Source organism: Haliotis rufescens, unplaced genomic scaffold, assembly GCF_023055435.1.
Source record: "Haliotis rufescens isolate VD_foot unplaced genomic scaffold, xgHalRufe1.0.p SCAF_20, whole genome shotgun sequence".
Taxonomy (NCBI): Eukaryota; Metazoa; Mollusca; class Gastropoda; order Lepetellida; family Haliotidae; genus Haliotis; species Haliotis rufescens.
Window position 1 is genome coordinate 19,111,964 of NW_025963891.1, and position 10,038 is coordinate 19,122,001.

Below are 10,038 nucleotides of genomic sequence, written 5' to 3' on the forward strand. Positions count from 1 at the left end.
TGGGGCTTTTGTTTTGTATAAGATTGTTTAGCTGTGGGAGGATTAAGACCACTACCATTAACAACTGATGGCTCCTAAAACTGTGGTACTTTAGCAGTGCAGCTGAACCTCAAGTTACACAAGGCTTGATGTTCTCTTGCTGTTAGTTGGTGTGAAATACATATAGTGTCAATCAAAGGACTACAAGAACAAGCAAATGCAACTCAATGTAAAACTTGTTTGCTTTTCTTTCATTAATAGTTAACTCATTTTGAAGTTATTTTCTTAAATGTATGAATTTAGGACCAAACAGTTTGTAAATAAAAAAATATAAAAGGCCTTTTGAAGATGAAAAAGTTCCGCCCTCTTGTTTTAAAGGGAATGTTACAGGGAGGTGAATGAGGATCACTTGCAACTATTTATTTCAAGAGAGTGTGTGCACACCTATTCATGAGCCATCTCATCTTGAATATAGTTATATATATTTGAAAGGGAGACCGTCAATGTATTGATCATTGCATAACTGATAATCCAATAAATGGGAAGATGTATGGACATCTGTTCAGTGATAAACAGGTGTTACAATAACGGATAACACCAGATATGCACTGGCAATGATATATTTTACCATGGCCTGAGGTTGTTTAGGGATTATTTACTCCTGCAATGTATGTTTGGCTTGACAATGTTAATTAATTAATTGGTACATGTATCCATTACGATGTCAGCTCATGTGCACACAAATTCCTATGGCTCCATAAAGTCAATGGTCAACAGCCTGATACTCCAGCTGTATCATGAGATCCAAGGTAAACTGAACACTGAAAATATGGGCAATGATCCATCAAGGCACGGGGACATTCAATCAGCCAATCAGACCTCACTATCCAATGTCTTCTCTTACAGCCAGATGCTTGTTGTAAAAGGTGATCAATGGGATCGGGTGGTCAGGCTTGCTGACTTGTTTAATGCATATCATCAGGGTATGAAACTCCCAAAATTTTCAGCCAGACCACAGGACTGGCTAGCTGAAATACTTGCCAGCCCTGACCAAAACCTGCCTGCCCACTATAATCATATGTTTCTCAGGATAATTTAATTAAAACTTTAAATCGAATTCATTGAACATGAAGTAATGCAAGAAAAAGAAATAGCAAACACTTTATAGGTCAGATTTGTATTTAATATGCTAGAATACATCATGTAAATAATGCTTATCATCGGGAAAAATTTAGAATATTTTTACATATGAAATATAACCCGACCGTCGGGCAGGGGGATTTGAAAATCTGGCAGCCCGAGTTGAAATCAACCCGTCTCGGACGGTCGGGCAGGCAGGTATTTCGAACACTGATATCATCAATCCCAATTGCGTGGATTGATGCTCATAATATTAATCACTGGATTGTCTGGACCAGACTTGATTATTTACAGACCGCCGTCATATAGCTGGAATATTGCTGAGTGCGGCGTTACACAACAAACCAACCAACCAACCAGCAATAGGGTGCTGAGGTGACCTTCTCTTACAGAAGGTCACAACTTGGTTGTCATGGAAAGCAATGAGGCAATCAGGTTATAAAATCCTTCATTTGGTGTTATTGTTTGATTGTCTTAAGGAATGAAGGTCTGGATTGTTGTATCACATCTGAGACAATGGCTGTTTATCTTGAGGTGAGAGATTGTGTAACCTAATGGTAAAAGTGTCAGCTTGTCGTGCCAATGGTTAAAGTCCAATTTGGCATATGGTGAACTGTGTGTAGCCAATTTCTGGTGTCTGCCACCGTGATGTTGCTTGAACATTGCTAAAATTGGCATAAAACCATATTCAGTCATTCACTCACTTTTGAAATGAAAGTGATTGGTGTCTCCACATGCAACTCTGACAGAACAAGAATGACGACAAATGGGACATCAGAACCTTGCCTTTCCTCTCTGAAGTGAGCTTGTCACACAGGTAGTCTGTTGGGGACAAACAGGTCCATGTTACGTCCACTGCCTGCAGTTAGGGGAGGCAATCTGAGACACCATCTGATGGTGCAACAACCAATGGTTCTGGGTTCTGTTTGTGGCAGAGGCTGCCAGCCAGCGACTCACTGGAGCCACTTGGGCATTCAGGCGATCCTGCTGAGCCACAACTAGTTATGATTTCAACACTCAGTGACACTAACATTGTTTTGCTTGGTTTGGTTTGTTGTTTAACGCTGCACTCAGCAATATTCCAGCTATATGGCGGCGGTCTGTAAATAATCGAGTCTGGACCAGACAATCCAGTGAGTGACATCATGAGCACCGATCCAAACAATTGGGATTGATGACATGCATCAACCAAGACAGCGAACCTGACCACCCGATCCCGTTAGTCGCCTTTTACAAGCATAGTCGCCTTTCACTAACATTGTAATAGGCTTGATTGTAACAAACTAATTTCCCAAGTATAAGTGAATGCATGTAATTCTTCCATGAAATCCAGACCACAGCTGAAAGTCTGGTTGGAAGGGTTTGAAACTTGCACTTTCACGTCATCCAGAGTAGGTGTAAGGTATCCTTTCTTATCACACACCTATACATGTGTTTTTCCCCGTCATGACCTCTGTAGTGCGGCCACCCAAACCCCTGGATCAGCCTCTACTGGACTACTGTAGTAGGGCCACCCAAACCACTGGATCAACCTCTACTGGACCTCTGTAGTGCGGCCACCCAAACCACTGGATCAGCCTATACTGGACCTCTGTAGTAGGGCCACCAAAACCCCTGGATAAGCCTCTACTGAACCTCTGTAGTAGGGCCACCTAAACCCCTGGATCAGCCTCTACTGGACCTCTGTAGTAGGGCCACCCAAACCCCTGGATCAGCCTCTACTGGACCTCTGTAGTAGGGCCACCCAAACCCCTGGATCAGCCACTACTGGACCTGTAGTAGGGACACCCAAACCCCTAGATCAACCTCTACTGGACCTCTGTAGTAGGGCCACCCAAACCCCTGGATCAGCCTCTACTGGACCTCTGTATTAGGGCCACCCAAACCCCTGGATCAGCCTCTAATGGACTACTGTAGTACGACCGACCAAACCCCTGGATCAGCCTCTACTGGACCACTGTAGTAGGGCCACCCAAACCCCTGGATCAGCCTCTACTGGACCTCTGTAGGAGGGCCACCCAAACCCCTGGATCAACCTCTACTAGACCTCTGTAGTAGGGCCACCCAAACCCCTGGATCAACCTCTACTGGACCTCTGTAGTAGGGCCACCCAAACCCCTGGATCAACCTCTAATGGACTACTGTAGTGCGGCCACCCAAACCCCTGGATCAGCCTCTACTGGACCACTGTAGTAGGGCCACCCAAACCCCTGGATCAGCCTCTACTGGACCTCTGTAGTAGGGCCACCCAAACCCCTCGATCAGCCTCTAATGGACCTCTGTAGTACGGCCGACGAAACCCCTGGATCAGCCTCTACTGGACCACTGTAGTAGGGCCACCCAAACCCCTGGATCAGCCTCTAATGGACCTCTGTATTAGGGCCACCCAAACCCCTGGATCAGCCTCTAATGGACTACTGTAGTACGGCCGACCAAACCCCTGGATCAGCCCCTACTGGACCACTGTAGTACGGCCGACGAAACCCCTGGATCAGCCTCTACTGGACCTCTGTAGTAGGGCCACCAAAACCCCTGGATCAACCTCTACTAGACCTCTATAGTAGGGCCACCCAAACCCCTGGATCAACCTCTACTGGACCTCTGTATTAGGGCCACCCAAACCCCTGGATCAGCCTCTAATGGACTACTGTAGTACGGCCACCCAAACCCCTGGATCAGCCTCTACTGGACCTCTGTAGTAGGGCCACCCAAACCCCTGGATCAACCTCTACTAGACCTCTGTAGTAGGGCCACCCAAACCCCTGGATCAACCTCTACTGGACCTCTGTAGTAGGGCCACACAAACTCCTGTAAGGCAAGGTCCCTTAGGTCATTTGAAACTGTCCATTTATCTTGATACAGGGAGTTTCTGTTCATCCTATCCTGTGTTTCTGTCTTGAAAGTCTCCACCTGTGTGTACTAACTTGTTGACAGACATTATATTGGCAGACAGAACAGGTCAGTTAAGACAAAATCCACTTCATGAAGAAGATCACCTTCTATAGTGATCCGAGCAGTATTCCGTGCCTCAAAGTAAGGTTAGCATATGGAGACAATTCACTATAATAAAATATCTATGCAAATAAAATCTGAAGAAACGAACATTTCCTCTTAGCTGGAAGTCCTTGAAATTGTTATTAATGCTGCAATCTTCTATCATTTATAGAAAAAAATCCATTGGTGAAATAGATGTGTAGCAATTTTCTTGCGTGTATTTTGGCAGTCTCATCAAATACAGTGAGATGTGATATTTTCTCCTCTTGGAAAATCAATAAGTGACATAAATGAACAATTAGGGCTATCCATCAAAATTACACACAATTGCCAGGTCTTGCCACGCTTGGGTTTTATTCAGTGTGGGCTGAACCCTATAGACAGTCCTAAACTGGCTGCGTTTAGGTGATGTGATTATCGAAATAATTGAAATGTAAATAATTGATGCAGGATCGGTGGAGGTCTTTTGCATGATCTTTAAGACTTGGTATTTCTCCTGTGTCAGATATTCCTCATACTCCTCCTTCAAGGACTGATGTAGGACAACTTCAGTCTGAGTTGATTGTGTATGATCTAAATTTGATTTTTTTCTGTTAAATGCTGCACTCAGCAATTTGGCAGCTATATGATGGTAGTCTGTGATAGAGACTGGACCAAACAATCCTGTGATTGACATCATGGGCATCAATCTATGCTTTTGGAATACAATGACATGCATCAACCAAGTCGGTGAGTCTGACCACTCTATCCCGTTAGTCGCCTCTTGTGACAAACATGGGTTGCTGAAGACCAACTCTAAGCTGGAACTTCACTGGGGAATGCTTGTGACAACCTAAGCTTTCACAGTTTGTGATGAAATCTGAATTGTGACTTCCCACTGGAACAAGACATAATTACACACCACACCATGATCCATGAAGATCTGGGGTAGAATAGGTCTTCAGCAATCCATGCTTGACGTAAAAGGCGACTATGCTTGTCATAAGAGGCGACTAATGGGATCGGGTGGTCAGGTTCGGTGACTTGGTTGAAGCATGCCATCGATCCCAATTGCGTGGATCGATGCTCATGATATCAATCACTGGATTGTCTGGTCCAGACTCGATTATTTACAGACTGCCGTCATATAGCTGGAATATTGCTGAGTGCGGCGTAAAACAACAAACCAACAACCAGCCAACACAGCTAATATGAAATGCTCTAACTTCAAGGGGCGGTCGGGTAGCCTAATGGTTAAAGTGTTCGCTCGTCACGCCGAAGACCGGGGTTCGATTCCCGACATGGGTACAATGTGTGAAGCCCATTTCTGGTGTCCCCCGCCGTGACATTGCTGGAATATTGCTAAAAGCGGCGTAAAACGGTATTCACACACTCACTCACTCTAACTTCAAAGAGGGTGGCCTTCTTGTCTAAGGCGCTGTGCAGAGTGGCTTCCCTTGGGCATGCCAGTAACCTATTGTGGGTTCGAATCCATGTTCACCTCCATTATATTTCTAGGTTTGTCATCACCACCTGTGCTTGTGGGTTTCACCAAAGTGGTAAACGTCTGAGACCTGCATCACTTTGGGCTTTCTTCACACATTTAGTGGACATGCTGTGATATTACTGGAATACGGTTCAAAGCAGTGTTAAACCCTACTCACTCACTAACTTCAAAGAACATCACACATGTCTCCATATAATTTAATTTAATTTAATTTGTATTTAAGGACACTTGGCATGTACACCTTTAACCAATATGGTACAGATTTGTACTTCATTTATGGGCCATACCTGTTGACCAGAAGCACTAAGACCCGTGAAGATCCGGGGTAGAATAGGTCTTCAGCAACCCATGCTTGCCGTAAAAGGTGACTATGCTTGTCGTAAAAGGCGACTAACGGGATCAGGTGGTCAGGCTCGCTGACTTGAATGATGCATGTCATTGATCCCAATTGCGTGGATCGATGCTCTTGGTATTAATCACTGGATTGTCTGGTCCAGACTCAATTATTTACAGACCGCCGTCATATAGCTGGAATATTGCTGAGTGCGGCGTTAAACAACAAACCAACCAACAGGAAGCACTAAGCTTGTGAGAACCAACAACGGAACCAGGTTACAATTCCACCTCGAGGGTTGTCCTGTTTGATTTACGAGAAGATACTGGCAGACGGCATTTCCACCTCACTGATGATTTTCCTATTAATTTTGAAATAAATGAAGCAACTGAACCCAATTCAATAAAAACGTAATAGAATGTTTTTTGTTTGGTGCCCTAAATTGGATTTGCATATTGACATTTAGCAGTGTTTCTCCTTCCCTCAACCCAGCCTTGTCTAGATGCTACATGGTGAAGGACAGTGTAACCAGCCTTGTCTAGATGCTACATGGTGAAGGACAGTGTAACCAGCCTTGTCTAGATGCTACATGGTGAAGGACAGTGTAACCAGCCTTGTCCAGATGCTACATGGTGAAGGACAGTGTAACCAGCCTTGTCTAGATGCTACATGGTGAAGGACAGTGTAACCAGCCTTGTCTAGATGCTACATGGTGAAGGACAGTGTAACCAAATACATGTCCATGCTGAATATTGCCTTACAAGATTAAATATTTCACATTCAATCATCTCATGAGAGTCGTGTCACATTCTCACATTCTGAATTCTAATTGTCCAAAAACATCCCTCAACTCTAAAAGCACACCAACAATTAAATGTCATCTCAATAACAAATCAATTCCAATTTTCTTCATCTTTTTTTCTCCTGTAACTACGGTAACGAGTGAGGAGCAAGCCCCCCTGTGATACAATTTCTGCCTCTACCTACAAGAGCACTTTCTCCCTCCGATCTGCCAGCGCTTGCCGTGGATCAATACCAACATTCTTACCACTACCACACTAAATCAGATTATATTCATTGCCTCAATCAGGATGGCCTTTACTGCTGCAAACGACTCTATTGATCTTGTTCTAGAGGAACGTACAATCCTACCATTTCCCTGCCTGAAGCCTCAGTGGGCAGACTTGGTGAAGGGATTGTGGGGAATGATTGAGTATGCATGGTTAACTTCGTAACAGATTGTCAGTGTTTATGTGTTTGGTGGGGCAGTCTGAGAATCCCCCCGATTGATAGTTGCCTACCACTGTGGATTAAAGTTGTGTTCACCTTGACCTTGCAAATGTCAAGGTCACTTCCAAAATGTAAGTTTTTAAGACAGCATGATTAGGAGTAGCTGCAAATAAAGCCCATCTCTTTTGGTGATATTTACTTTTGGAAGATAATCATAATGTTAGACTAATACACATAATGAGATTAGGTTCAGGGGCACACCCTTAGGAAAACATGGAACACATTACCACCTGTTGAGCCTATCACGAATGGTCAGTGAGAAAGTTGGGTGTAATGCTGACTTTGAATAGTATTTCATTTATATCTCAAATTCCTCCTAAAGATAGGAAGCAGATTCATAATACAAGTGCAAGTATGTGTGGAAGATGACATACAGCTCTCACGCCATCTGGGTGTTTTGACAATTGTGAGTGCTGAGTGACTTGAGTTTAACGCCAATTGCAACAGTATAGCAGTTATATCACAGAGTGTCAGCTTAATGTGGGAGGAAGGCCCAAAGTGATGCAGGTTTCAGACGTTTACCACTTTGCTAAAACCCATGAGCACGGGTATCGTGCTGACAAACCTAGGAATATATAACAAATATATATTTACTAAGAAAGTGTTATCCCAAATATAACATTTGTTACATTTGACCACTTTCTAAATGGCATTGTGTATTCATAGCTTTCGGCCATGGGAGCCGTGTCAATTTACACTTGTCAGAGGAGTACTCAAAGTACGTGATCTAGACTACCAGTTGTCGGACTTTCGTTTTTGTGGAAGCCTCGGTGGCTGAGTGGGTTAGATTGCTGACTTTGTGTGCTGGCAATTAGGTGCCTCACTCTGGCAAGTGTGGGTTTGAATCCCGGACAGGACTCAACCCAAAAAAGTACGAGAATCTGTACTTTACTAAGAAAGTGTTATCCCAAATATAACATTTGTTACATTTGACCACTTTCTAAATGGCATTGTGTATTCCTAGAAATATAATCGGGCAATCCGTTTGTCAATTGTGTTTGTTTGTTTGTTTGTTTGTTTGTTGTTTAATGCTGCACTCAGTAATATTCCAGCTATATGACGGCAGTCTGTAAATAATCAAGTCTGAACCAGACAATCCAGTGACTGATATCATGAGCATCGATCCACACAATTGGGATACCAAGACATGCATCAACCAAGTGGGTGAACTTGACTCCCCGATCCCGTTAATCGCCCTCTTACAAGCATCGTAGTCTTTTACAGAAAGCATGAACAGCCGAAAATCTATTTTACCCCGGATCTTTAAAGGTCCACAATTGTCAATTGTGAGTCCATGTTAAAGTGTAATGAGAGTTGTAGCCACTGCACTGTGGAAGAGGCCCCCGGGCAGTGTCTGTCCTCACATACTCGGGACACCGATGGAAATAGCAGCTCATTACTCCTGGGCTGTATAAACCACAAGAGTCTTACAGTTATTTCCTGCACCATGTGCTCCTGATAGGCTGGCCTGAGACTCATTATTTAAATCTGTGTACAAAGTGACATGTATATACATCCTGTTTGGGTCTCTGCAGCAAGACTTCATCAACCTCTTGTTTTACTGGATAGGAATTCGAAACATTTCACATGTATGACTGTGGTTTGAAGAAAAGGTTAAGTTAACCAGGACATATTTTCACATGAGTTTACTGCATCTAGTTTGAATCTAAACAAATTTGTTTTTGTTTGTTTGTTTGTTGTTTAACGCTGATTCAGTTATTCCAGCTGTATGATGGTGGTCTGAAATAATCAAGTCGGAACCAGACAATCCAGTGATTGATATCATGAGCATCAATCCACGCAATTTGGATACGTGACATGCATCAACCAAGTCAGAGAGCCTGATCCCATTAGTCGCCTCTTACGACAAGCATTTAAACAAGAGGTAATAAAGAGTTTTGTAGTAACCACAACACAGTGTGAGTGAGTTGGCTTTGGTTATAGTTTGGCTTGTTGTGATCTAGTTTATAGGTGTTTTCCACATTGGTAAAACCCACAAGCTTGGTATTTGTATACGACAAATCGGTCCTAAGGAAGCCTTGTGATCAGCAGATCCTGGCATGGCTGGGAGGGGTAACTCTTCACAGCTATTATTGCTGTGTGTTGGACCAATGGGCTTACCATGATTCCACCATAACATAGATGGGCACAACTGATGGGCTTCTTAGATCTGTGGGTTATTTTATCTACCATAAAACCATCTCGGGGCTTTCATAAAGAGAGTAGGACTGAATGGTCAATATGAGGTACTGCAATTGCCCGTCCAGACCAGATGGCACACATTGCACATTGATGTGAAATTAGATATTGTCAATACCTGTCTAGACCTGATCCATTGACTGTCAATATCCGGTGTCAGTTAATGAAAATTGCTTAACTCAATATGCAGCCATATTCCAGCTGCATCCCGTCATAGCTCACCATGTAACTAATACAAGTGGATGACAGCAAGAACACACATATGAAAGGTCACCATTGCTCATATGTCATGGGTAGCCTAATGGTTAAAGCGTTTGCTCGTCACGCCGAAGACCTGGGTTTGATTCCCGACATGGGTACAATGTGTGAAGCCCATTTCTGTTGTCCTGCACCGGGATATTGCTAAAAGCGGCGTAAAACTGTACTCACTTACTCATACGTCATGGATTGTGAGATGCTTGGTATAGAGACCCATCTCAATATGCAGTGGAAATGAGTGAGTGAGTGAGTGAGTGAGTGAGTGAGTGAGTGAGTGTGAGCTTTTATGCCCTTTTAGCAATATTCTAGGAATACCATCTCAAGGTACACAATAAAAGACTTCACACATTGCACCCAT